The following is a 27,456-nucleotide window of genomic DNA, read 5'->3' as shown; positions in this document are numbered from 1 at the left end:
TGTTAGTATTTTGTTGCTTCCACAGATGCAATTAATAAAAAAAACCTTTTCAAACACTTAAATTCTAGTTCAATTACAGTTATTAAAATGTATGGTGAGACTGCCTTAATGTTGGTTTTTTTTTTTAATTAATGGCTGCATTAAACTATCTGATTTCCTAACTGCTGTCGTATGCAATCTTTTGCATTGGCATTTAGAGGAGTGTTGATGGAGGCTAATCTCTCTGCACTTCCTCTACAGGCACTGGAAAGAAAGGGGCTCCTTCAGAGGTACGATTTAGAGTGTCCGAAGTTAAGCTCCTTTTCTAAATCACCTCCCGAAACTCCCTATGGTTGACAGGCCTCCCCACTGAAGTGAACCTTTGTGAACTTCTCCTTTATCATTGAAATACAAAATGCATGTACACTATACAGGAAAATGAATAGCCAGACAAAATGCTGCCACTGAGACTTCTCAAAAAAAGATGCTTTCTGTTTTGTTTGGTCTTTGCAGGCTTTTAGGAGTCTATGGAGAATGTTGAAGTCAGACATACCTTGTAATATCTGCATTTTTAGGTCTTTCTGACGACAATTTGGCTCTAGCACAGTCTCTGCGCATGTGCTAGTGATCATTAGCTAGTGATATGCTTCTCAAAAGAGCAGTGCAGTGCTGGGAACCAGCAGCCTGCAGAAGACTTGGTGAAGAAGGAGAAAGGTAAAGTGTACAGGCAAAGATGACTTTAAGTAATTTTCACCTTTGAAATTTTAGACTGCTTCAAAAGGTGATAAACCTAACAAAGTAATCAAGCAGGAACTGGTGATGTTCCCCAGGATCCCCAGGGGTCCAATACTGTTTAGCATCTTCATTAATGACCTGGATGATGGGGCAGACTGCACCCTCAGCAAGTTTGCTGATGATACAAAACTGGAAGGAGTGCAAACTGGAAAGAGTTATAGCCAAGAAGTCCCTTAGGATTCAAGCTGCTGCAGGTACCACTAAAGGAGAACTAGGACAGGTGACTGACATAAGGGAAAATCCAACTTTGCATTTGGTTTTTGTGCTCCTTTGTAGCTGTGTTTTGGGCTCAAGAGTTTAATCCACTGCTCCTCTGTGGTCTTCTTTAAGGCGGTTTTCTGATAACTGACTTCTCAACAACTCTGGAAAACACAGAGCACTTCTCTAGGAAACAAAATGCATTTGAATGAAGCCACCTGGCTTTAGAAACCCTCCGACTGAAAATTAAGGCAAACCAGGGTGGTTAGTATTGGGCCTGTGTTTGCCAAAAGAAGCATCTTCTTGGTTTGGGAAAAGGTGGTGTGCAATCTCAGGGTACAGGCAAGGAAATCGTTGCTAAGAGTCGTTAACCAACACAGCCCCGGCAGAGGCAGAGGGCAGAAGACAATCCACAACTGTGGACACAATCCCACTGGGTCCTGTCCCTGCATTCAGCAAGCAACTTGGAGGCTCAAGACATTTCCTCACTAGGACTGTTTTCTTGCTCAAAATTAAAACAAGATCTTGGTCCCCAGTTGAAAAAGTATTGGATAAGGAGATCCACATGAGTTTCTTCAAAATTTTCACTGCATCTCCAGCTGAAATATCACAGAATGAACAACAGAAATGCAAGTATCAAAATAATCCGTGTTCCTTACTAGTTTGAAGCATATTCATAAGGTTCCTGTGATATTTTTCTTCTTAACTATGACCTCTTTGTGGCCCTTGTTAAAATTACTGTGAACTGAATTGTAGTTCTAATTGTAAGTAATTTCTTCACCAGAGTACAGGTAACTTTTGTGGGTAGCTGGAGAACACCAGCAGAGGTGCTTGGATGCTGGATGTTAGGGACAAGTGCTAATAGCTCACAGTGCTGGATTTTGCCATACTTTGTTTCAGAAACTGGAAACTTGCCAGTTCGTGAGAACACTCTAATTTTGGAATACAGCTATGAAAGCTGAGAGTCTAAGGCCTCTTATGGTCATACTAAGAAGCTGGCAAAATGCTCCACTAAATGTCTTTAAATATGAAAGACAAGCTCTCGAAGGGGGCTGGCAACAGATGGAGATTTGTACCACAACTGATAGTTTCTTTGATCTCCTTAGTGACCTCTTCTAAACTCACTAAAATATATACAGGGATGTGATTGGGATGAGTTCAAGTTTGTCAGAGTGGAAGGAAACACACTTATTTTCTTAAATAGCACCTCAAAGTCGTTCTTTTTCTTCTGAATATTCTTCCAGAACTCCATCTTGCTACAATGTGCTTTAAGTTGTCTGTAGTTGCTTCTTGGTTATAATGAGAAAATTAAAATATGTTAAAAAAGAAAGGTGATTTGACCCTGTTCCACTTACACACAAAATGACTAATAAGAAAAGAACCAGAGCATACACTGGTCCTATAGCTAAAGCCAGGAAAAAATTTTTTCTGTGACCTTCAGGACCCAATTCAGAGAGGCATAAAAATGGTGCCCCTGGAGAGCCACAGACATCCTATGGATTTGTAAGTGCTTCAGGCTGATTTTAGTCTGTACCTACATTTTTTATTGTGCAAATTGAAGTAATCTCTTTTGAGAATAAGTCTATAACTTTCTGTGCTGCCCTGCTCTTGCGGGCTTCCCATGTGTCTCTGCTCCCCCTTTTGCCCTCTCCATCCTTCTTCTCCTATTCAGTTTGTCACCTAAAGAAAGCGCAGCTCTTGGCTGAATGCTGTTCAGTTCCTTGCCTCTGGGAAGTCACAAAAATGCCTTCTGAGTATTTTGTTCAATGACAGACCCTGTTCAACAAGAAAGATTTGTTAAGCAGCTCATTGCACAGAGCGCATTGAGCAGCTGCCCTGCATTGTCACAGGCCATCGCTCCTTGGCAGGAGGTACTCCCGCCCCTGCTCCTGTCCTAGGAGAGCATCACACCACAGTGTGGGGAGGGGAGAAACCAGCACACATGAAAATGCATGTTCTGCTGTTGTTCAAGCATCTCCGGCCTCGCTGCTCCCAGGGCAGCCTGCAGTGTTGCTCCACATCTCAGTTACAGCTGTCCACGAGGGTCTCCACAGTCACATTAGCGATTCTTTGAAGGGCCATGGATTTACTGTGGGTCAGCAGCTTGAGGATTAGTTGAAGTATTTAGCGTGCCTGAATGTCCCTTATTGCTGCATACTGTAGAGTGAAACACCACTAAGCCTTCCTGGAGTTTAATCTACCACAGTGAGTGTAAACCATATATTTTAAAGTTGGTTTTGTGGGTTTCTTTCCTGGCTTGTTGCTGGAGATAAACAGTAGGTAGAACAAAAATGCTAGGCACAATAAGCTGCTCTTTCAAAAACAGGGTCTTAGGAATTCTTCAGGTTTGCTCCTGTATTTTCTTTATGTGTATACACCCTTCCACATTTCTGCCCAGTTTTGTGAGAACTGGTGCTCTTGGAGTACTTAGCAGCCTGGAAGGTGGGTCCAATTAAACCAGAATAACCAATTGCAGGTATGTAAAAAGACAAGCAAAATTAGTTTACTGAAAGCCTTATCAGAAACTACTGGCAAAATACAGCGTGCAATTAATTCTTTCCATAAAATAAAGCACATAATTATAATACCATCTATCATTATTACATTTTTCTGGTGAAAAGCTTGTCCAGAAAGATGCGATAGGATTTTCCCTGGTGCTTGTCACAAAGTCAAGGGTAGAATACTCAGGTCTTAGAAGTCTAAGACTCATGATTTATCCAATAGACCACACTGCCTCTACACACGTTGAAAGGAGATTCTAACATTTCATATCATGCAGAAAGGGGGAAAAAAAGACTTACATGTGTTTGCGATAAGTAAGACGTGTTTAATTCTGTGTGCAGGCCTTTGCAATTTTATATAGGTGATCTTGAAATTTTGGCAGAGATCCTGTCTTCTCACTGCTCAAAAATCAAATATGATTGTTGAGCAGTAACAAAAAAGCATTCTCCATGAAACTTGGATCTGTAGAGACTTTACAAATGGTAAGTGTGTGGTAATGGAAAAATGGTCTGTAATTGCGGTAGACTTTCATTTTAGCATTAGTTACATAAAACAGAAGCATATGCTTGTGTTGACCAAAATGAAAACTTTTTCTGCCAAACCCTTTGGCTCTTAACTTTAAAACAAACTACAGTGTGATAGATGCTTACTGTCTATGCTCAGTGTGTTAAAGAGAAGGGAGAAAATATTATCTTTTAAAGAAAGCCATAAAATTAAGAGCAAAGAAATATGAGTCTAAGTATCTGGGTATAGTTAAATTTTGATCTTCAATGCAGTGCAGGCTCCTTATTCATATGAACAAAAGCTAGCATATTACCAACTTAAGTTGAACTGAGAGAAGTCAAGTTTAACACAGTTAAGAGTAGGTACGCTTTTAGAGTTTGCACAATTAGCTGAGTTGCTTTACAATGTATTTTACCCAGTACAATCTTCTTGTACAGATGAGACCAAGGAAGGGAGAACACGAAGATTTAAGGACATGATGCAGCCACATGTCTTAAGTTGCTAGTACTGACAATGATATGAATCTTAGTACATCTGATGAGTTAAAATCACAGAATCATAGAATCATTTAGGTTGGAAAAGACCTTTAAAGTCATCAAGTACAACTGTAAACCTAACACTGTCAAGTCCACCACTAAACCATGTCCCTAAGCACCACATCTACATGTCTTTTAAATACCTCCAGGGATGGTGACTCAACCACTTCCCTGGGCAGCCTGACCCAATGCTTGACAACCCTTTCAGTGAAAACCCTGTCAGTTCATATACCAACCAACATAATAAGTAAAACTAAAGGTTGATCTAGCCTCATGTCCTGCCTCTGACACTGACCAAAACCAGATCTCCAGGGCAGACTAAGGGTGCTGAGCAAGCGTTGTCCCAGCCTTCAGCCATTGATCGCTCAGGGACTGTCTGAATAAAACGTGATGTTTATGCAATCCCAGCACAGTCTCTCTTTGACTCCCTACTAGTTTCCAGTACTCACAGCACTGTGAGAAAAAGAGATTCATAGCCTGCCTATGAGGTAGATGAAGAACCTCCTTCTTTGTTTAAACATTGCCTACTATTAGCTTTGTTAGCTCTGTAGTGCTTGCATTGAAGACAGTGAACAACCAAGTGCTATCCACACTTTTCACGCCTCTCATGATTTACTACACACATATCTTATTTCAGCTGTCTTCTTTCAGACTGAGGAGATGTGGTTTGCTCAGCCATTCCTTAGGTGGATGCTGCTCCATTCCCTTCATTGCTCTTCCTGCCCTTCTCTGCACCTCTCCTGGTTCTGCTTTAATCCGTCTGAGTGGAGAAGAGAGTGGGAGGAGTGGGGGTGTAGAAAGACAACCCATACAATATTCAACCTTTGTGGGAATGCATGACAGAGAAGGAAAATAGCTGCAAAGTTGTCACATGTGGATACCTTGGTAAAATAAGAAAAAACCTGCATAGAATGGTTACATATTGCAAAGATGGTCATACTGGAATGTCAAAGCATTTCAAGTAAAGTCATGTTAAAGCATATTTTAGTAATAGGCTGCTACACTTGTACACTGAAAATGGGATTTCAGTTAACCTTCCAAGTGCTAGTTTATTAAACCAAACTAAAGCAAGTCTAGATATAGTGGCCTGGCAGCAAACCAAAACCAAAAACTCCCCCAAAAAATCCAAATCTCTTTGCCTAGAGAGTTTAGTCTAAATTCAATGAAGCAGATTTTATATTTATCAAACCTTAATTCTTGCAACGTGATTTTTAAAGCCTAAATGTTACTGTATGTAATGACCTCAGAGGAGGTAGTACAGAATTTTAACCAAAGCAATTGAATGAATAAAAGCAAATGCTTAGTAACTTTCTACGCAAGATATTTTAAGGACAAAATATACAGGTAGCAAAGCAACAAATCCTAAACAAATATATCTGCTTTTCACCATTGCATTACATCATATTAGTCAATCTGCAAACTGCTAAATAGATTTGGGATAATTATTGCTGGAGCAGCTCTTTGTCAGGAAAAAAACCTTAATCTTTATTGTGGTCATTGTTCAATTAAAAATGCAGGTGCCTGCTCTGCAAAGCATGGAACTGGATTCACATTTGCTATTTAGGCACAGCTCTTTGAAAAGAAAGCTCGGTAGACAGTTTGGCTATAACACATAAGCAGCATAGGTCCTCTGAGTATTTGATACCAGTTCTTGCTAGATACATGTGTGTGCAAACCCAACAGCTGGATGGGTACACATTATTTCATCATTAGATTCTCCTTTTTTTTTTTCCCAAATTTAATCCTCAGCATATGTTCCTTTCACAATTCTACTACCAAAAAACTCAGTCATGTGTACCACAGACTGAGTTCAGAAAAGCTTAACTACACCAGGATTTTGTTTGGGTAGTCAAATACAATAGAAATTAACCCATCTTCTGCATTCTCAAGATACCAGTGATTTTAAATAGGGAACAATTACGTGAATCAGGAAGTGGCAGAACAGTAGCTTATCGCTGCTGACAATATCACCTTTTAAATTTAGATTTTAAAATACCTTTGGTGATTGTCCATGCTGTCAAAATCTGTGTTTTATTTTTTATTGTGACCCTGCTTATTTTCACAGCCTTTGTAATCGCATTGTGTTAAATAAACACTTCTTGTCCAGCCACTGAAAAAACTAACATGCCGGATGATTTGTCACTTTCCACCTGAACTGTTGCTCATGAAATTGGGATTATATGCCTGCAGGCCCACATGTGGTAACTGAGTCTTGTCTTGGATTGCCTACTGTGCTTCCAGGACTTCTACAGCAGCAGCTGAGGCTTCCAAGAGCAGCCTACCACAAATGCCTGTATGGTTAACACTGAAGTGCAACTTAGTAGCTTAACTTTTACCTTTATAAAATGAAAATATAAAAATTACAGGTTTTTTGCTGTCTTTTTCTCACACCTTCTTTCACCCTGTGAAGTGGATGTGAACATCTCACTTCAGCTACTTACATATCTGCAACTTAATCCATTAGGTTACTCGCATGTACCAAGAAAAAGAACACAATCCTCCTTTTGCAGTCTCTGGTTGAGGTAAATGTGCAAGCAAATATATAGTAAATGTTGAAAATTTCTTGAAAAGAGATGAGACTAATTATCCTCCCACCATACTGTCATACTGTATGGAAGTGGCCTGCTATATGTAATTTATATTGGACTGTCCAAGTCCAAGTCCAAGTCCAAGGATCTGCCTTGGACTCCAAATAAATACCTACGCCTGTAGAACTGTAGCACAAGAAAAGTGCAGCCTTAACTAGATGTTTCATAGGCATTACTGTAAAATAATGTTATGATTAAATGACCTAGTTCTGAATGATATTCAAATGAAAAACTACGATTGACCCCAATCTAGTTCATCAATGGGGCCTTCCTCATAGAGCAGGCAACTCCTCACCCCCACTGCCAAGATTGCTATTGCATTTATTTGAAGTTGATTGTTTTAGCTAACTTCAAACAAGTTCTTGGAGACCTCGGTTTTATTTTGAAGCTCCAAATTCCCCCAGTTAATTGCTGGATCACCAGGGACTTCTCTGTCTTGGAACAAGACTGCGAGTGGTGCAGCTGACAACCACTACGTACAACACAAGGGTAGCCACAATGAATAGCCTATGTAGCGCATTCAAAACACAGCATGTGCTGCCGCTAGTATGTGCAGAATGAAGAACTGCTGCATTCATTTCAGCTGGTGAGGGTCAAACTCGACAGGCACAAGCCACTGGTGTATGGAAAATAGCTGAGAAGACACGTTCATTTTGCTGGTGGAGAAAAAAGGGGCCTTTAATAGCACAATTTGCTTTTTCATAGCAATAAGCAGCAAAAAAAAAAAGGGTCTTTATATTGCCTAATGTTCACAGCTGACACAAAATAGATATTGCCTTTGCAAGGGTTGATAATGAGTCAGTGGTGACTTCTCTGCGGTGTGCTGTGGAGAGGGGAGTGACTGTCTTGCACACTCTTTCTTAGGGAGACTGGGATCCTCTTCCATTGCATTAACGCTCACAAAAAGCAAAGGAGCAAAGGACAATAAACAGTTGTTTTCCAGTGCTGATGTAGGGAGCCAACAACAGAAACACACTTGTTTCGTTCATTAAAAATTTGATTTATTTTAAGCTGTACAATTGGTTTAGATTTTAGAATGATATTTGACTGCTCATGATGCTCTTTCACCTTTTCCTGTTGGGTATGTGAGTCGGTTCACATTAAATTCTCATTATCTTTATTACTCTGAAGCCATTGTAGAAGGTTTAGCATATAGTCTTAAAAGAGAAGCAACTAATTGCTGTAGTTATATTCAGTTAAAGTTTAAACTTGAACATGTCTCTGAAATGTTTCATACAGCTTTATCTAAAAATACAAAGTTTTCACAGTTTCAGTATTCAAATAATGTTTAATATCTGCACAAAATCTGGTTGCAAAACGTTAACATATGAATTATGGGATGTCGATATTTATTCAGTACTCCAGTTTGGTTTTCTATAGCTACTGGGAACTGCAGATGGGACCGTAAGCCAAGACACCCATTCCACTCATTCACAGCTATTCCAAAATCAGTCTGAGGCTCCTGGATCTCCACCCACCCCACAGCTCTTCGTTGTCTTTCACCTCACATTGAGCCTCCTGCAGTTGCCAGCCATCTGTGTGAGGAGTGAAGCCGTCTCTTATCAGACTTTGCTCTCCCATTTTCCCTATGCAAGGCAGGATGCCTTTGAGTTTTGGAGCAGAGCTCACCGCTCCCACAGCACATCCCATCCGGGGAAGAATAATTCCACATCAGGGATCCAGCTGCTCTCCCAAATGATATTGCACTGCATTACCACAAAGCCACAGGGCTGTTCAAAACACCCACTATTAGCCAACTCCATTCCCCTGCCAGAGATCAGAAAGCAAGAACACACTCGGCCTTTGCCGCTCAGTGCTTCCAGCAGTTCACCCGCCCAATTACGCTGGGGTCTGTCCACATCTGTTTCGCAGTACTCTTCTCACTGGCTTAATTGTACATGCTTACTGATATCCTAGACAAACCACAAGGAACCACTTGTATAAAGCTAGCTAATGAAGAAAGGAGGAAAGACAGACAAAGAAATATCAGCATTTTAACAAAAATAAATGTAAAATCACCTCTATTTCTGCATCACAGGAATAAATATAAATTCTCTCTTTGCAGATGTTGCTAATTACAGACAAAAGTTGGCGGGCTTTTTGGTTTTTTTTTTAACTTTAAAAATTTGCAATCTTCACTCTAGATTTCTGACTTGCTCTTAGCAATGAATTTTCTGGAGAAAAGGAAGGATGTTAGCAAGAGCTTTTTTCTGGCGAGACCCAGGACAAACATACTGCTCCTTTAACAAAGCATTAATTCTCTAATAATATCCTTTAGGGAGACCAGCTACTTCCACTGATTGTTTCAGTGCTTATTCTAAACAATAGGCTTACCCATTTAACAAATCAGGTTAAACTTTAGAAGTCATCACTTGCAGGACATTGACTTTGCTGCTCATCTAAGATGTAGGACAATGCTGCTCTGTGTTGGAAATGCCCAGTGCAGAGAAACACTTTCCCTCCAGCTCTTTCATGTGCAGTGCTGCAGAAGTGCCCCGAGGACTTTTCAAAGCCTTCCTGTCAGCAAGCTACCAGAGACTGTTGCTGGGATTCAGTCCATAGACGAGCACAGTAAATAACAATAGTATTAACATCCATAATGATCTTGACTTCTCTGCAGAAGGTATGTCATGGAGACCTGACCACTCTTCACTAGAGCAGCGTTGATTGGAAAGGTTCAGACAGGAGATAATAGCTGTCAGAAGTATTGGGGAGAAGGAAGACATAGAGAAATGGATATGAAAAAGACAGTTGGAGGCATTTATTTCAGATACTGGTAAAGGCAGGTTACAGCAAAAAGAAAAGCCTCAGTTTCCTTTTAAAATGTGTTATTTATAAAAGAGCAGCTTAAAGTAAATGGAAGGTAAATACATGCCAGAAGAAACATTGCCCTGCACAGCATGTCACTGGCCTGTGGGAACCACCACAGCACCAGGTCAGTCAGCTGCTGTACCTTTTTCCGTAGAGAGGCTGACAATAATAAACCCGTTGTCTGTCCTTGCATGTGGTAAACCTGTCACATGGTGAAAGCAACAATTTCTATCTGCAGTTCCCTCTGCCTGAGATACATATGCCTTGCCACATGCCAGGGAGCATGCAATCTCTCTTGCAAGTCTTAATACAACTAAAAACAGAGACCAGACTATTTTAGTCAGGATTATTTTAATGGGGGCTGTACATAACGGTAGTACAACCACTGAGACACACCACAATGATGTCATTCAACCAACTTGACGTTTGTTGGTCTTATTTAAATTCCTCACCGTCCCCACTCATAGAATCATAGGACCATTTAGGTTGGAAAAGACCTTTAGGATCATCAAGTCCAACCATTAACCCAGCACTGTCACTAAACCATGTCCCTAAGCACCACATCTACACATCTTTTAAATACCTCCAGGGATGGTGACTCAACCACTTCCCTAGGAGCCTGTTCCAATGTTTGACAACCCTTTTGGTAAAGAAATTTTTTCCTAATATCCAGTCTAAACCTCCCCGGATGCAACTTGAGGAAGTTTCCTCTCATCCTATCACTTGTTACTTGCGAGAAGAGACCAACACTCACCTCACTACAACCTCCTTTCAGGCAGTTGTAGAGAGCGATATAGTCTCCCCTGAGCCTCCTCTTCTCCAGGCTAAACCACCCCAGTTCCCTCAGCTGCTCCTCATACAACTTGTTCTCCAGACCCTTCACCAGCTTCATTGCCCTTCTCTGGACACACTCCAGCACCTTAATGTCCTTCTTGTAGTGAGGGGCCCAAAACTGAACACAGTATTTGAGGTGCAGCCTACCAGTGCCAAGTACAGGGGGATGATCGCTTCCCTAGTCCTGCTGGCCACAGCACCTCTGACACAATCACACAGGGTAGCTATATCCTACAGCCAGCGCCCTTCTTACCAGCAACACAGAGGTCAAAGAAGCAGCTTGGGTCACAACCAATGTAAGCAGGGACACCCCATCCCACCACCACCCTCGTTGCTCACAAGGGTGCTGACTGCAGCTGAGGCACACAGACTCTGCTGGGGGACCCTCTCCCGGCCGTCCTTTGCAGCAGAGCCTGGAGCAGGGGCGCTGCACATGTTTACCCGTCTGACTGAGACAGCTATTGTCTCGTGCCTCAAGTTCCTGCAGGCTGTCAATTAAAGCAGAAATCTGGAAATCCACAGCACAGTTAGCAGCTTCTGGTCATGGTGGTGATTGGATTAGGGGAGAGAGGGCTGTCTGGAAGGATATAGCACTGGCCACTCTGGGGATTTAAGCTGATCCCCCAGCCAAAGGAAAATGAGTGTGGTAGCTGTGGTTTTCTTTCCATTAACATTATCTTACAATTTATGTCCTAAAAAAAATTGGCATAGCTGGCAAATCCTGGGAGCGAGGCCCATAACTGATTTAGCATGAAGCCTGAACTTCCATTCACCTTTTGAAGGCCAGGTTTCCCTACTCAGTGTCAAGGTGAACGGAGAGAGTAATGCAGTAACATTTCTCCTCCCACATTTTCTTCTTGTTTTGTGTGAGCATCAGAAAACCTGGAACCTGGAGATTTTTTAATAAACCTACTAATCTTCCCATGAGAATAACTACACACTTTAAACATGTCTCCAGAAAAGAGAATCTCATACCTTAGAAAGTCAGATACAGAAATTTTCTTCTCGGAATGTAATTAAACAGGTAATTTTTTTTTTAAAGGTGAACTTTATGAGTTGAAAGTAATACTCTAGATTAGAGCCTTTTGTGCCAAAATACAACAAAACATCAATGATACAGGGTTTAACATACATGCTGTTGGACAAGAACATAGCAGAGAGGTTAAAGAAATGCTGTCATCCTGTAATGCAAAACAGATTTTTCCCTTATTGTACTTTAGTGGGTTTTACTTTCTTTTAAAAAATAGATTAGCTAATAGACCTCTTGCTGATGTTTATATATAGTTGGAGGAATCATTCAGATGTCATTTGATAATGGATGTACCTAGCTGTGCTGAAGCTGTATGCAATCTAATACGTACTGAGTTAACCGTGCTCATTTTTTGACGTTATTAATCCTTTCAAAATTTTTAGCTAAGCAAATGGTATAGCAGTAATTAATTTGCAAAATGTCTACTTGGAAAAGTGTAGTTTATTAAAAAAACATCTTAGCAATATGAAATTTTCAAAAGCTATTAGCATTCTATCTCAAAAGCAAGCTGGATACATAGCATAAATCACTTATCAAAATAAAAAGAGAGAGAATTTCAGTCTTTATGTTGTTTAAAGGCATTTGAAACCATTTTCCTAATTGCCACTTCAAGCTCCTCTACTAGCCAACCAAAAAATTCAGAAACTTAAACCCATACCCTTTTTGTGCTCTATGGTGTTTTGGAGGTATGCAAAATTTGCTCTGTACTTCAATAGGCTGCAAAAGACATATTCAGTACTACACATTAAAAAGCAGCCCAGCAGGAAGAATTACCTATTGAATCAGAAGGATTCTGACCCTGATTAGCACTGCAGGAGTGCCTCTGTGTGATGTGAGAAGGCACTGAATTACTTACTAACACCTCCCAGACACAGTGAAAGGTTTGTGACTACTCTCCTGAGCAAAGAGGTTGTAGAAGACTGATTTCAGCCCTGGATGGATGGGAAAGTCTGGGTTACTAAAGATGGGGCCACCAAGGTGTGTTTACAGTTGCTACAGCCAGCTAACTGCACTTAGTTGGGGCATTTGTAAGAGATTTTAGGCTGAAAAATAAATTCCAGAGAGGGTGTAACACTACAGTTTGGGCTGATAAAAACTGGTGAGCTGCAATCCTGCAGCTGGAGAGAGGCAACTTGATTTGGAGTGGGTGGACAGTTGTTTGCAGATTCCCTTCCTGTAGTCCTGGGTAAGCAGGGATACTGCCTTGCAAACCTGAGTTGCTGAAGATCCTGGAAAAGCTGTCAAGCCCTTGTGTCACTGAGCTGCCCCCAGAAGAAATGGGCCAGAAAGCATGGGATTACAGCTCAGATGAGCAGGGCTCTCAGGTTAGCTACAGGGCTGAGCATAAGGAAAGGGCTTTGTGTAACATTTAGGGCCAGTGTTTGCATCCTACTGTCAAAAACACAAATCCAACCTCACTGACCTGATTAGACCAAGAAGCTGCAGACTATTCCCTGTTCATGCCAGCCTGAACCCTAACATTAACACTAATCCTGAAATTAAAGCTACACCTAGATTAGCAACCCATCAAACTCTGAACTACGCACAGCTCTTTGGCTCCTGCTGGAGATGACGTTAAAAGACATGTTGATAACACCTAGGTCTGGGCAGCAACGCTGACTCAGTTATTCATATCACCCGATCCTTCACCTCGCCCCTCCTGCCTTTCTGTGCCTCAGCTCCTTACGCTTCACCAGCAGCCGCTGCCACACCAAAAGCTAAGCATGGCTTTCTAGCTCCCATTTAAAAGATGTTCAAAATACTCTAATATTCCATTTTAAATCCAACAGTAACATGGACTTAACCACCACGTCAGTTTGACTTCCAGCCCTTAAAAATAGTTTACCCTTCAAAATAAATCTGTCCAGCTGAAATGAAAACACTCTCTACAGGAAGCCAACTGGCACCAGATCCAGCTCTAGCTCAAAAAGCTCTTTTCAAACTCAAGATTAATGCCAATGCCATAACCTTCCCTAGCCTGTTATGGTAACCTAACCTGAAGTCTAACCTGAACCTAACCTGAAGTCCTTATTGCAATGCATTGAAGACTATCAGTTGCAATTTTTCATTTTTAGATCCTAATCTTACTGGGTGTGGCATACCATGAGTAATAAAACTCCTGTGTTTGCAAATTATTGACTCTGAATGCCTATTTAGCATCAAATTGTAAAACTATCCAAAATTTATATTCTTAAACCCGATAATTAACTTTGAAAGGATACTTTCTAATGCTAAAGAATTAGCGTTAATCCATCCCCCACCATCTCAAAGGTACTTGTTCAAGATGGAGCACATGCACTGCCCTGGCCAGCCTGAAAGAACACTGATGTGCAGGACAGATTTGGCCTAAAGAAGATAGTGCAATGAAGATTAAAAAGACAGTATTAATCAGCTGCCCTTCCAAGTGTTTCAGAGAAATTACAACTGAACTTTAGAGAGAACAGTGTCACATGGAAGTATAATTAAACTGAGAATGACAGCAATGAAATGGATGGAAGCGTCCTTTTTTCTTTCTTCATTCTTTGATGAAAATTATACTTTGATAAAATACCAGGGAGAACCATGTCTGCATCTCACTTTCTGAAGTTGCCTAGACTTATGACGAAATGCTTAAATCTGAAAAAAGTGAATCTACCAAAAGATACAAAATAGTTTACAAAAACTACTTAGCATTACATACACGCATTGGAGCCCTAATTCCTGTTGTATGGTTTCAAGCATGGATAATTCTTGAAGGCAATGTAGTTAGTTTCCGAGTTAGGACTTTGGCTCTTAGTCTGAGTCTGTAAACTGAAGTTTGCAATAAACTGACTTGTTATGACTCACTATTTAATATATTCATATAAATGGTTTTAAAAAAATCTTATTCTGTCCACAGAGCAGCAAATTTTCAGGCTATGTATCTTGACTCAAGTTTATGTATCTTGAGTTAGAGAGACCGGCATAGCTCCTGAATGAATTCACAAACTCCCCAAGATCTTCATAGACTGAAGTAATTCATGTGATGAGGAGAGAGGCAGCATATCTCATCAGAAACTATTCTATTTGGTCTGTCATTGTGGAATGAGGTCCACTCTGCAATGCCTCCCAGATTCTCTGCATTTCTCAAGTGGAAAGCAGGCTGGTATATATGTTTCCTAGATCGACTGGAGCTCCCAGCTGACAGAGAACCAGGGCAGTTCGTTCCCATTCAACTACTCCTTAGGATATTTTATAGTTTTGACAGTCTGGTTTAGAACCGTGTTGTTACGAAATGAAATTTTCAAGATTGGAGTAGTGATATATGTATAACAGATAAATCTCTTCAATTTTAAGCTTTCTTTTCGTCAAAATGTCCAAGCTGCTGACAAGTCAGTCTGATATTCTATAGTCATGAAGAAAAAATAAGACCTTTTATTATTTAAATAAGTTAATATTGAAAAAGCAGATGGGAGAACAGGAATTACACATAAAGATGAAAAGATATTGGAAATCTCACTGTCTTCTTATATGTTCTTCGTAATCTAGAAACACGGCACCAAGGTCTAGTTAAGAGCAGCTGAAAGCCAAGACAGAGCATGTGTGTTCTTTCTCTATCAGTTTAAAGAATGAGTTTAGTAAAAGTAGAGGATCAAAGAACTTCAGATGAGGCAAAAAAGAACCAAGAAACACTCACTGTCAGCCAAGTCACACAGATCCATTACACAGAATATACAAGCAACTAAAAAAGAGAGAAAAAATGTTTGCATTAACCCAACAGCAGTCAGTTCAGAAAGTCAATTAAGAAATCTTAATTGGTTGGTTTATTACAGTTTATTGTGCAAGTAATAACTCATATTAACACTCTTTGATTTCTATAATTAAGTTTGAAACAACTGCAAAAATGTTAAGCAGCTTTAAGAGTAAATTAATTTGTAGTAAAATAAACAAAGATTATTATCTTAATATTATCTTAATATTACCTTAATTTACCAAGCAATCCAAATTCCTACAAGGGGACACTGTAGATACAAATGTTTGCAGTTGTTAGTGAAATACTGGCCATCAACTTATTGCTTACCATGTTGGAAACTACACCTTTCAAAGATGATGGAGAGTGGCTTGGCAAGAACATCTGCCAGCTCCTTCAGCACTCGTGGGTGCATCCCATTGGGGCGCATGGATTTGTGAGGATCCAGTTTGCCTAGGTGATCTCTAACCCAATCCTCTTCAACCAAGGGGAAGTCCTCCTTTCTCCAGATTTTTTCTCTCTCTCTCTATGGGGGCTGGGATGCCCAAGGGCCAGCCTTAGCAGTGAAAACTAAAGCAAAGAAGGCGTTCAGTAACTCTGCCTTCTCTGCATCCTTGGTCACCAGGGCCCAGACCTCGTTCAGCAGCAGGCCCACTGTGTCCCCAGTCTTCCTTTTACTGCTGATGTATTTGAAGAAGCCCTTGTTATTCTTGACATCCCTTGCCAGATTTAGTTCCAAGTAGGCCTTGGTCTTCCTCGTTTAATCTCTGAATACCCTGACAACATTCCCATATTCCTCCCAAGTGTCCAGTCCCTTTTTCCATATACCATGAACCTCCCTCTTCCACTTGAGTTTCTCTAGAAGCTCTCTGGTCATCCATTCAGGTCTCCTGGCTGCAGAGAAGATAACCTAGGTCAAAAATTGAATCCTTGAGACAGAAGATTCATAAAAGGTATTGCAACAATATCTCCTTGGACATGATATCAGCTATCAATTTCAGTGGCTTCATGCAAAGCATCTGTGCAGGGCATGAAATTCAGCCTGTGGTTTCAAGCAACTGAACTAAATGTGAGTTTGTCTGAAATGCAAATTTTCTCCAACTCTATGTTCTCAAAATAGTATATATTTTTCTCCCTGGAAACAACTCCAAGACTGTGCTTATCCCACTTTACTAGAAATAAACTGAACAGAATGAACACTCATGCTGAATGATGAAACCATACAACTGTAATAACCAGTTATTCATTATTATTAATACATTAGGACCATGAAAGTGAATAATTAAAGAGATGTTTCTGCTTCAGAAAAAGATTATCAGAATGAAAGGCCAATTACTTTGTCCTAGAACGTAACTTAGTTCACATAACTGGTAATAAATACTGAATTAGGTGTTTTTACCTTGCAAGTATCCATAGAAACAAGATGGGTGAAAAGTCCAAACTGAATCAGTCCCCCTAGCTGTCTAGATCAAAATTACTCCTTACAAAGAACACTAAATAGCCTCTCCTGCAGCAATATAATCCAATTTCCTCTTTAAAGTCACCTAGCATATTCTTCAAAGTTTTATATTTAACTTTTTGGCCTCTATATCACATGGAGCATCAGGCAACTTATTTCTCACACTCTATTGATGGACTGCTAAATTACTCCATCTTCTTTAGTTACTAAAGAAAACATAGAGTAATATAGGCAAGATTCAAATAACAAAAGACTTGACTAAGCTTCTAAATCCACAGTTTTTTAAGTTGGTTCAATAAAGGATTTCCACATACCTGACAATTTTTTTTTCTAAATAGTTTAAACTATTATTGTGGAATAGCATGAAACAGACTCTGCACCCCTTTATTTACAGGAAACAAAAGCTGATTCTGAATGAACCTGACAAAGCAACATGTGTGGTCAAGATCAGAGTTGAGACCAAGCATCAAGGCTTCTTTGGATAGAATACACATTAACAGAACATCATTTGCAGATGTTCTTTATCCAGTTGGATTCCCTGGCTTGTCACTATCTCTGCTCACATGAGCCATGGCCAAAACAAACAAGTTGTCCTTTCCTCAGCAACATGCATTTGATGGTGCTGCGCAGATGGGAGGCCTTCAAAGAAATGGTTCTCAGCGTTCCAGCCAATTAGCTCTTCTAACTGGCTCTGTCTCCTCCCACCCAGGATCTTCTCACAATAATTCTGTTTAGGAAAAGTTGCATAAAATGCAGTACCAAGGAAGGACTAGGGAAATGATGTGAAAGCAACATTGCCTTTCAAGCTACATTCCTAGCATAGACGACCAAGAGTTTATTTCCTCTTGGAACATGTTGAATGTAAACAATCTTTCTTGGTCATTTTGCAGCTTGATCATCTGTTTTTATGTGTTTTATATCCGGTCTCACCATCAGCAAGTATTAGGATGGAAAGCATAAGAAAGAAACAAGTTGGGCTGTGCTGGTGCTCCTCGAAGTATTAAAACCAATCAAGGACAGCGTGTTTCACCTTGCTCACATGCCCACTTTAGTCAATTGAATTTGCATCAGGAAGACAAGTCCAGTCAGGGATTTTTTGCCTGTAGCATTTACACTACATATATACGTCTAAAGATCATGCAGAAACTATTGATCAAGGATTGTGTTACCACAGGATCCCTAGACGTTTGCAATGCTTCATATTTCGTCATATGACATTTTATAACTCTTGGCTTTTTTTACAGGCTTTTGTAGAATGTGTGGTAGTAAAAAGTACAGATGGTCTGGATCCTTATATATTAAGCATCCATTGCACACTTATCTACAATCACTAAGACCTGGAGTTGTTGACCAATACAATTACCTTTACTCCCCTGTTCTTACAAAGGGCCAATGCAAGTCACAGGTTCTTCTTTTAGAGGGCTGCAGCTAGAAAAAAAAAGTCAATGCTTTAGATAAACTGTAGAATCTCTAGTATTCAGAGTGAAATTATCTGAGATTATTGCAAGGTGGCCCAAGTGTAGGATAATGTTTAACATAGCTCTGGAACCCTGATCCACAACAGCTGCCTCCTAGATTAAAGCTTCTTTAGATATCTGAGGTTTCTTGCGTTTTTCAATGAGATATAAAAGCCTTCCACTTCAGCATGGGCTCAGCTAAAGCAAACATACTTGTCTGATACAGTAGAAGAAAAGGAAATTACTATTAACCAACTGTGAAAAGGCTGAGCCAGTTTATTTGATTCTCTAAAGCCCTTCATGCAAAATAAACGCATGTTCTCAATAAATGTTTGCAGCCAGGAAAGCTCAATTTCAAATAAGAACTGTAATGAATTACAGTAAGTATTTATATATGAAATATCTTCAATGATAAATCACACATTTTTGAACTTGAGAAAAGATACGTTAGATGCAATATTACACAAGTCATACAGGTGGTTCCAGTGAAACCTAGAAAAAACTTACCTATTGGAATCTCCAAAGAGCAATATTGTCTAAGATGAAATTTCCATGTTTGTTCCTCCTTAAGCCAATTCCCTTTAAACACATTACTTTTTCCAATGTGATTCACCTGTGAATGCAGCTGTCAATTACAGCAAACCTATTAAAACTACTGTTTATGTTGGATAGCAGTTATTTCACAGAACTACGTCTTTGTTACATACGTTACTAACAAGACATAATGATTGCATAGACATCGGTATAAAGAGTTAAGAGTTTGCATTTTTAATTTCCTGTACCTCTCTTGTATTTTTCACTTGGTTATTTGGAAAGCTGATACACATAAATAGTGAATGACTTGGCATCAAAAGTGAATAAAATTCAGTAATATGTAACCTTCAGAAAGACTGAACAGACTCATGGATTTTTTAAAAATTACTTCTATGTAGGGTATTTGAAATATGTTTGCAGTTCTGTTTAAATAAGAAAAATGCAATGACTAGTGTGTAAAATCCCTCCCCCACTCCACCGTTTTCTTTCTAATTTTCCTTGTTTTCACTATGCAGACAAGCAGCAAGGATTAAGGAAGGGCTGAAAAAAAATCTTCATGAAGCAGAAATGGATATTTAGAAATTAAGTGTCAGACCAAAGTCACAGAGCTGTTTGCCATACTTATGCATTCAGTTCATGCAGCTTGGTAACTGTGAAGTGAGTACTTGACAAAAAGAAACGGGGAAAAAAGATAAATCCTCTCTCTACTTGAGTTTCCAGGCTTGGGAGTTGGCATGACAACTGTAAGCAAATAGCCAAGTCAGGCATTGACTGACAGTAAGAAGCCGAAAGAAACCAACAGAAACATATAAAAACCACGAATCCAGAGAAGTGCTAGGAAAAGAAATGATAAAGTGTGGACATCGCAGAGCTTCAGAGGTGTGGGCACTAGCACAAACAGTGAGTAACTATGTCCCTGCATAGCAGTAGGCAGAGTATCATACAGCTGAGGTGGTGACTAGCTGTATCTTCAGCAAATAAAAAGATTGTGCTACTCTAGGCAAAACTCCAGCTCTGTTGTGTGCCAACAGAAATAGCTGACCAGGCTGCACAAAAGCAGTTTCATAGTGAACTGCAAGTAGCAATACATAAAGAGCTTATTAATCTTCCTTTACCATTGAAGCAAGTTTAATTTCCAGAAAACAGATATTTATACCTAAATCAAAGGAAAGAATTAAGAGGGGTGTAAAAGATGAGAATATCTGACATTTTTATGGATAACTCTAAATTGTATAGAGAAGAGAAGAGAAGAAAATTTAAAAAAAAGAGGTAGGTTTGTGAATAATATGAGACATTTATGGATATGGTAGGATATGTTATTCTACACCATCCTCTGTTTTTAGTTTGTTATTGTTACCCCATTATTTTGGCACAGTAAATTCTCTTTTGTCTCAGAGTAAAGCAGCAGCCCTACTCCACAACACTGTGCACCTAGCCTTGGACTGGCCTCAGAAACCATTCTCCTCTTATATACTAGCACCACTGTCACATCTGAGAACAATTAAGGCCTGATTAACCCAAAGCAGAAGTCTTCAGTCCGATATTTCCTTATCCAAGTAATTTTAAAAATGCCATAATTTTAATAACCTATTTCAACCGAAATTATGACCTAAAGTTGTTTGTGCACAATTACAATCTTATTCCTTGCGGTTTTTTTTTCTTTCAGAAACTTGGTCATTATTGTCATGTTTGTCAATTGGCAAAAGTCTGAGTATTTTTATTCCACTTTAAAAAATACATCTATTTTAAACACAGACATAGCAGTGGGCTTAAGGTGTATTTTATTCTCTAGCCTACCTAGGCTTTTTTTGTTGTTGTTGCTGTTGCCAGAAGCATGCTTTTAAAACAGGAGCAAGACCAGAGACTCTCACTTTTACTAAGCCAGAGGGGGTGGACTGATGCCACTGCCACTGGCATTTCCTACCTGAGATCCCTAAAGCTGAGGGAAGAGAGTCCCACCTGTACTCCCAGCTTACTTCCAAGCATCACAGTTTGCATTTATTCTGCTCATGGACTTGGCAACTCTGAAATGAGAGAAAATGGATTTTCATTGAGATGGGGATGTTTGAAAGCTGCGCACATGATAACACAAAAAAGGTTGCAGCCTTTATGCCCAAGTGGCAACCAACGGGAATTCTTCCATTCCTTCTGCTTCAGATATTTATTTCCTGACCTATTAATACAATTATTCTTTTCAGAACTGATATTTGAGTTTGCTATTTTTAATGTGCAAATTTCTAAGTATATTGTATTCACAATTAATTATGGCATAATATAAAACTGCATTGCTTGTTACTAGCAGGAAAAGAGAATGTTCATCTCCCAAAGGTGTAACAGTTCTTCAACACACAAGTTACATTTCATGTGGTATTTCAAGTACAAAAATAACAAACAGCAGACCACAGAGGAAGGGTTTGCTTATTTCAAGTAAAGCTGTCTCAGGGAGGAAAGCTGGAGAGGACAACCCCAAAACACAAAGCTGTTCTTAACATAGATATCGTTCGAGAAGAGGGGAGGAAGTTCTCTCCTTCCAGTTCTGAAGTAAGGAAGTAATCAGAAAAGAATTTTTACCTCACAAAGGTTTAACACTGCTTAATCTTTTATTAGAAACTTTAATGATGTGCTTAAACAATTCTATCACAATATTCTGTGTATATATATAATATATATGTGTATGTTATACCACAGACACAAGTATATTGTTTCATTAGAGATTCCAGCTAAATGAGTATTTTTTTAAAGACCAGTCTCCATACTTTCAGGCTGGATAGCACCAGTTTGTGTTAAACAAGTATCCTGGTGGCATTAGCATTTACCTTCTATTCTCACAGGGACTGTACAATCAACAATAGGTCAGCTATAAATAGTCGCTGCAATATAAAATTATTTACGGAAGAATAAGGACAATCAAATAAGCTGTTTACAGTAATAAACAACAGATCAGAATGACTGAATTCCTCAATAAGTAACCTGAAAACACCATAAAAAATACAAATCTACAAGATTCTTCCCCTATGTCTGTAGTTCTGCCTTCTGCCCCTATGCTGTTCCTCTGCTTCTGAAACAAATTTTCTGAACCTACATTGATTAAAAATAAGATATCTGTAATGTGATACATGTGTACTGATCCTATAGTTTGCTGTTACCAAACAGTCCATCACAAATGTGGCTTCTATTAAGTTTTATTACTTTCAGGATGCTAATTTTGGTACAGGCTTATTTTCCTAATTTTGTGCAAAAACACTACCCACCATGTTAAACAAAGGGAGGTGGCGAGGTGGACAAAAAAATGAGAGTTAAAACAACACTGACAGAACAATGCCGATGTAGATATCTGAATATCCAACATTAATCTGAAATTGTTTTTTTCTGACACAAATTTTACAGTGACTAATTGAACAAGACTGGGCACAAGCCCTCTAAAGACTCTATGACATGTTATTCTACTCATATTATACAAGGCTACAGAAATAAAAACTATATTGTATATGACTATACAAATTTATATTCTAAATCCAGTGTGCTACATAAGAAATATGTAAGAGTTCTTATTCAAAGAAAACACTCAGTTTAGAACATAACTCAGCATCCATGGTCGAAGTAACTTCAGACTTCCCAGGAGATTGTGACTTTCACGCAGGACCATCAGTTAGCATGCTGATACCTGGGAGCAAGTGAGGGTTGTTCTTCACAGTCTGATATGGAAAAGAAAAAGAGTTAATATTTAGACATTTTCTTTTACAATGTATGAATAAAAATCTAGTACCGCCACCGTTCACAGGAGTATTAGAGTACTTCAGATGTTAAGACCTTAAGTTAAAAATACATAAAAATCACATTAAAATATACTATGAATCTAAAAGTTAAACATTTAGCTATTAAGAAATTCCAGAATTTAGGTTGCCGTCAAACTTTGTCAGAATTTATGTACACATATATTAACATACATTTTGATATTAAGTATTGCCTAGTTCTTTATGACTAAGCAGGGACCTTGGGGTAGTGGAATGGAAACTCAAAGGCTTAAGGGGGTTGTTATCAGCAGGACATGAGATTGAAATTGTACAGGAGACAAGAACTGGAAGGGTTAAGGAGAAAAAGCATTTCTTTAGTCCAAATACTTAAATGCTACCACAGAGAAGTAGATTCTATCTTTGCCTCTATCACAGCTCAACGCACAACCCCCACAGCTTTGGAGTCCTTTATTTCATGGCTGTGTAATTTGAAACATCTGGGAAGTCTGATTTTCAAAAGAAGTGACCTCTAAAACAAAGGTGCAAGTTTAGTTAGCTGAAGCTATATACTAAATATTTAAATACTACATAAATGTTAATGATGATGAAACAGGTGATGAGCCTCTCAAATTAGACACTCAAAAATTATTGAGCTATGTTCCTCAGTTATCCACCCCAAAAATAAACGTAATACTTCCTTGTCTCACCAGGATGTTTTGATGTTTTTAAGGTAAGACTTCTTACTTATAGTGGCAAAAACAACAGACATGCATATTACACCAGCCTATATACCCTCTCCTACTACCGAAACTGCTGTAACACTCACCATCCTTGCTGCCCTCCCTGCCTACATTCTCCCCGTCACCATATCGTTCTTGGGACTATGAATTACTTTTTCCCTCAGACTATTTAATTGTCAAGTTAATTTTGAACTTTGACCCTACCCTCCAATATCTGCAGCTCCTCCTCTGTGTAGCACTGCCAGCAAATCAAATGACCATATTCTATTCCATCATCCAGATTTTTAATGACAGGTAATAATGCACAGCAGACACAGAATAAATCCTTGCAGAACCAAAGCTGATAAACCCAACAAGTTTTAGAGTAATTACCAACACAGACCAGATGAAAGTTTTCCAGCCACTTTTAGCCCCACCTTACACTGTTATCATCTAGCCTACATGTTCTTAGACCCTGAGAATATCAGAGTAACTTCTTATTTATGTTTGGTGTTCTTATAACTCCTTCCTCACCAGCTCTATACATTAAGGTATCTGTCACAGCAAGCCTCTCTTTTGTCCACAATGCTGGACAACATCACGTACTCTTCTTTGGAGCTAACTGGAACATATTCAGCTAAAGTAATTTGTAACCCAATACTATGAAGTATAACGGAATACTACCAATAAATCAGCCATTTTAAACAAGTCTCAGCTACAGCATGAGCAACAGCTTTGATCCAATATCACATTTCATCATGTGGTATTAAGTACAGTGTAATCAAAATGCAAATATTTATAAAATTAAAAGAATGCAAAGGCTACAATGCTTTTGCTTCTACTTACTTTTTCTAGGTCGTCTCATTTTAATTAGTAAATGTTTTGAACTTTATCAAGGTACTTATACGAATGAAGTGGCTGCACAGAGCAATCCCCAATACAAGATTAAAAATATTAATTTCTCTACTCCAAAGGCTCAATGTCTGCAGTGTTAGGAGAAAGAGAGAATGTTTATGTCTGCCCCCCTAAATATTCACAAGTCAACTTACATAGAAATGCTCAGTGCCTAAGGGTGAAGGATTATATAATGCTTCCTTACTGACCATTTTCACTAAAACCCGTGACTCTTAGCACCATATATTGCCATATATAGCAAAAATGTGGTCTTAAGGAGCAGTGACAAAAATTTACAGATTTTCAATTAAATCTAGAAGTGTCACTCTTGACATAGGACCACAAATGTACGAGTTAGTGAAGAGGGTTGAATGAAATGGCCTGAAGTGATTTCAAACCAAGCATAATTTTAAGCATACGAAACTCTCTTCAGGCAGTAAAGAGACCTTATCTGGAGTTGGGTGTAGATTTCTATCACTCATATCCAAGAAAGAGTAATTAAAACAGAGATGAGACACACTGGCATCTACAGAGGAGTCAAGAGTCTATCTGTCTATGGCAGCTTAAACCAGCTTGGATTGTTTATCACAGCAAAACAGCCTAAAGGGATAGGACTGGGCTTTCTGTAAATATCTTAACACTAAATGCCAAAAGATAAGCAGAGTTTTTTTACATTAAAAGATAATGTAGACCCCCAAGAAGAAATGCATACTAAACACGGAGAGGTTATGTCAGAAATTGGAAGACTGCCTACTACAGCCAGAATGTTCTCAAAGATGCTTCCAGTAGCAGCAAAAGGAGCAAAAAACCCTGAAATAACTTCTCAGAAGGATGTTAATGGGCTCATATGACATCCTTTGGTAGCAGACAACTAAACCTGATGTCCAGTCAGTCTTTCTAATCGAAACTTAGTCACACGCTTTAATGGTTTCTTAAAAAACATCTAGGACTTGAGGCCAGATCTTTGGATGAAAGCACAAGAGCACATGGCTCTAATAACGTCAAAGGTATGCTGAGTCATTTCAGTTCAGGGTCTAGCACGTAGTTTTCAACTGTTTAAGACTCGTGTATACTACTTATGAAACCGGAGTTGGGAGCATGTGTTGATGACAATTTTTTGATACAGGGGACTGACAAGCTAAGTAGGTGCTCTGTTGGACCTGCTTCCATGAACAATCAAAAACCCATTGGGGCTGTGAAAGTTGAGGGGAACCTTAGCTAAAATGACCATAACATTGCAGAGTTTAAAATCCTCAGTCAAGCAAGCAAGAAAAATTACAAATATTACAATCCTGGCCTTGAAGAAAGAAGATCTTGCCTTGTTCAAGGATCTGCTTGGCAGGACCCATGGGAAACTGCCATGAAGGACAATGGGGCCCAGAGAAGCTGCTGATTTTCAAGGACAACCTTATCAAAGCACAAGAATGGTCCTTTCTGACACTCAGAAAAACAAGCAAGTGTGACAAAAGACCACAGAAGATGGACACAGAAACAGATTACTTAGAGAAAGGGAAACATTGCCTGAGCATGCAGGGATGCAGACACGAGAGCCAAAGCTCAGCTTAAGCTAAAACTAGATAGAGATTTGAAAAGCAAAAATGAGGAAGGCAAAAAAAACCAAACTAAAAAGAGGTGAGACCGCTGCTTAACGGGGCAGGGGACCTAGTGAGAAACCTCTTGCAATTGAACAGAGGCAAATTCAGGCAGTTACTATGGGCATCCCCCAAGTACCAGAAGTGGGTCTTTACCCACTCTTTAACATCATTTAATACTCTTTAACATCATTTAATACTCTTTAACACCCTAATTAGTGAGTGGCACAATGGGACAGAGTGCACACTCTGCAGCGAAACACCTGATCTGCTGGAGGGCAAGACTGATCTTCAGTGGGACCTCAAATGGCTGAGGAAAAGAGACAATTGAAACATCTTGAAATGGAACAAAGGCAAATTCTACGTCCTGCATACAGGACAGTATAACCACCATGCAGCAGTACAATCTAAGATGGCTAAGAAGCAGCAAGAAGGCTAACTGCATACTGGGCTGGATTAGAAAGGGTGTAGACAGTAAATCAAAGTGATTACTCCCCTTTATTAAGCACTTCTGAGCACATGGAAGTACCGTGCCCAGCTTCAGAATCCTAGAACGGTTGAGGCTGGAAGGGACCTGTGGAGGTCATCTGGTCCAACCCCCCTGCTCAAGCAGGGTCACCTAGAACAGGCTGCCCAGCACCATGTCCAGACAGCTTTTGAGTACCTTCAAGGATGGAGACTCCACAACCTCCCTGGGCAACCTGTGCCAGTGCTCAGTCACCCCCACAGTAAAAAGTGTTTCTTGATGTTCAGACAGAGCATCCTGTGTTTCAGTTCATACTCACTGCCTCTTGTCCTGTCACTGGGCACCACTGAAAAGAGCCTGGCTCTGTCCTCTTTGCACCCTCCCCTCAGGTATTAATATACATTGATGAGATCCCCCTGACCCTTCTCTTCTCTAGGGTAAACTGTCCCAGCTCTCTCAGCCTTTCCTCATATGACAGATGCTCCAGTCCCTTAATCATCTTAGAGGCCCTGGGGTTTCAGCTATTGGGTTTTGGTTGCCCTGATACGAGAACACCTTTGACATATTGAAGTGAGTCCAGTGGAAGGACACAGATGGTCATGAGGCTGATTCATGCCAGTGTGTGAGGAGTGACTATAAGAAAAGGATTTGTTTGGCCATAAGACAGCTTTGCTGTCTTTAGCTACCTAATGGGAGGCACTGTGATACCTCCATCTTTGGAGAGTTGACAGAGCCCTGAGCAATCAGATCTAGTTGGGAGGCTGGACTAAATGACACCGAGCTATCCCTTCTAACCTGATATAGGTCAATTGCATCAAACAGTGAGTGTTCGCTCTTTTTCTGCATATCTGTCAGAACATGTTTTATCAATCAGTAATAGAAGTTCTGGTCCAAGTGGTATTTTGTTTTAGGGCTTTTCTGCTACAGTCTCCAAATTATGGGATGATAGGAATAGAAAAGAACATCTATCACACAAATAACATGGCAACAGAGTACTACCCATTATGAAAGAGATTGCCCTAAATACACATATCCTTTTATGGAGAAAGAGAAGAAGAAAATGTTTGCAAGAACACTTGCCTGATTTGTTAGCCCATTATGGAAAAACTGGTCTA

General features: G+C 39.6%; 1 long non-coding RNA gene across 1 annotated transcript; it reads right to left on the bottom strand.

The window, feature by feature from the left end:
- Window positions 1-15,556: 15,556 nt before the first annotated feature.
- Window positions 15,557-22,631, bottom strand: LOC142052687 (uncharacterized). The gene is made up of 5 exons (XR_012658942.1): window positions 22,519-22,631; window positions 20,861-20,960; window positions 18,910-19,027; window positions 18,309-18,373; window positions 15,557-16,380 (listed from the first exon to the last, which is right to left on the bottom strand). It is a non-coding gene; the product is annotated as an uncharacterized LOC142052687 (long non-coding RNA).
- Between the last annotated feature and the right edge of the window lie 4,825 nt (window positions 22,632-27,456).

The sequence above is a fragment of the Phalacrocorax aristotelis genome, chromosome 2, assembly GCF_949628215.1.
Source record: "Phalacrocorax aristotelis chromosome 2, bGulAri2.1, whole genome shotgun sequence".
Lineage (NCBI taxonomy): Eukaryota > Metazoa > Chordata > Aves > Suliformes > Phalacrocoracidae > Phalacrocorax > Phalacrocorax aristotelis.
Note: the sequence above shows the minus strand (reverse complement) of the source record. Positions and strands in the feature narration are given on the sequence as shown.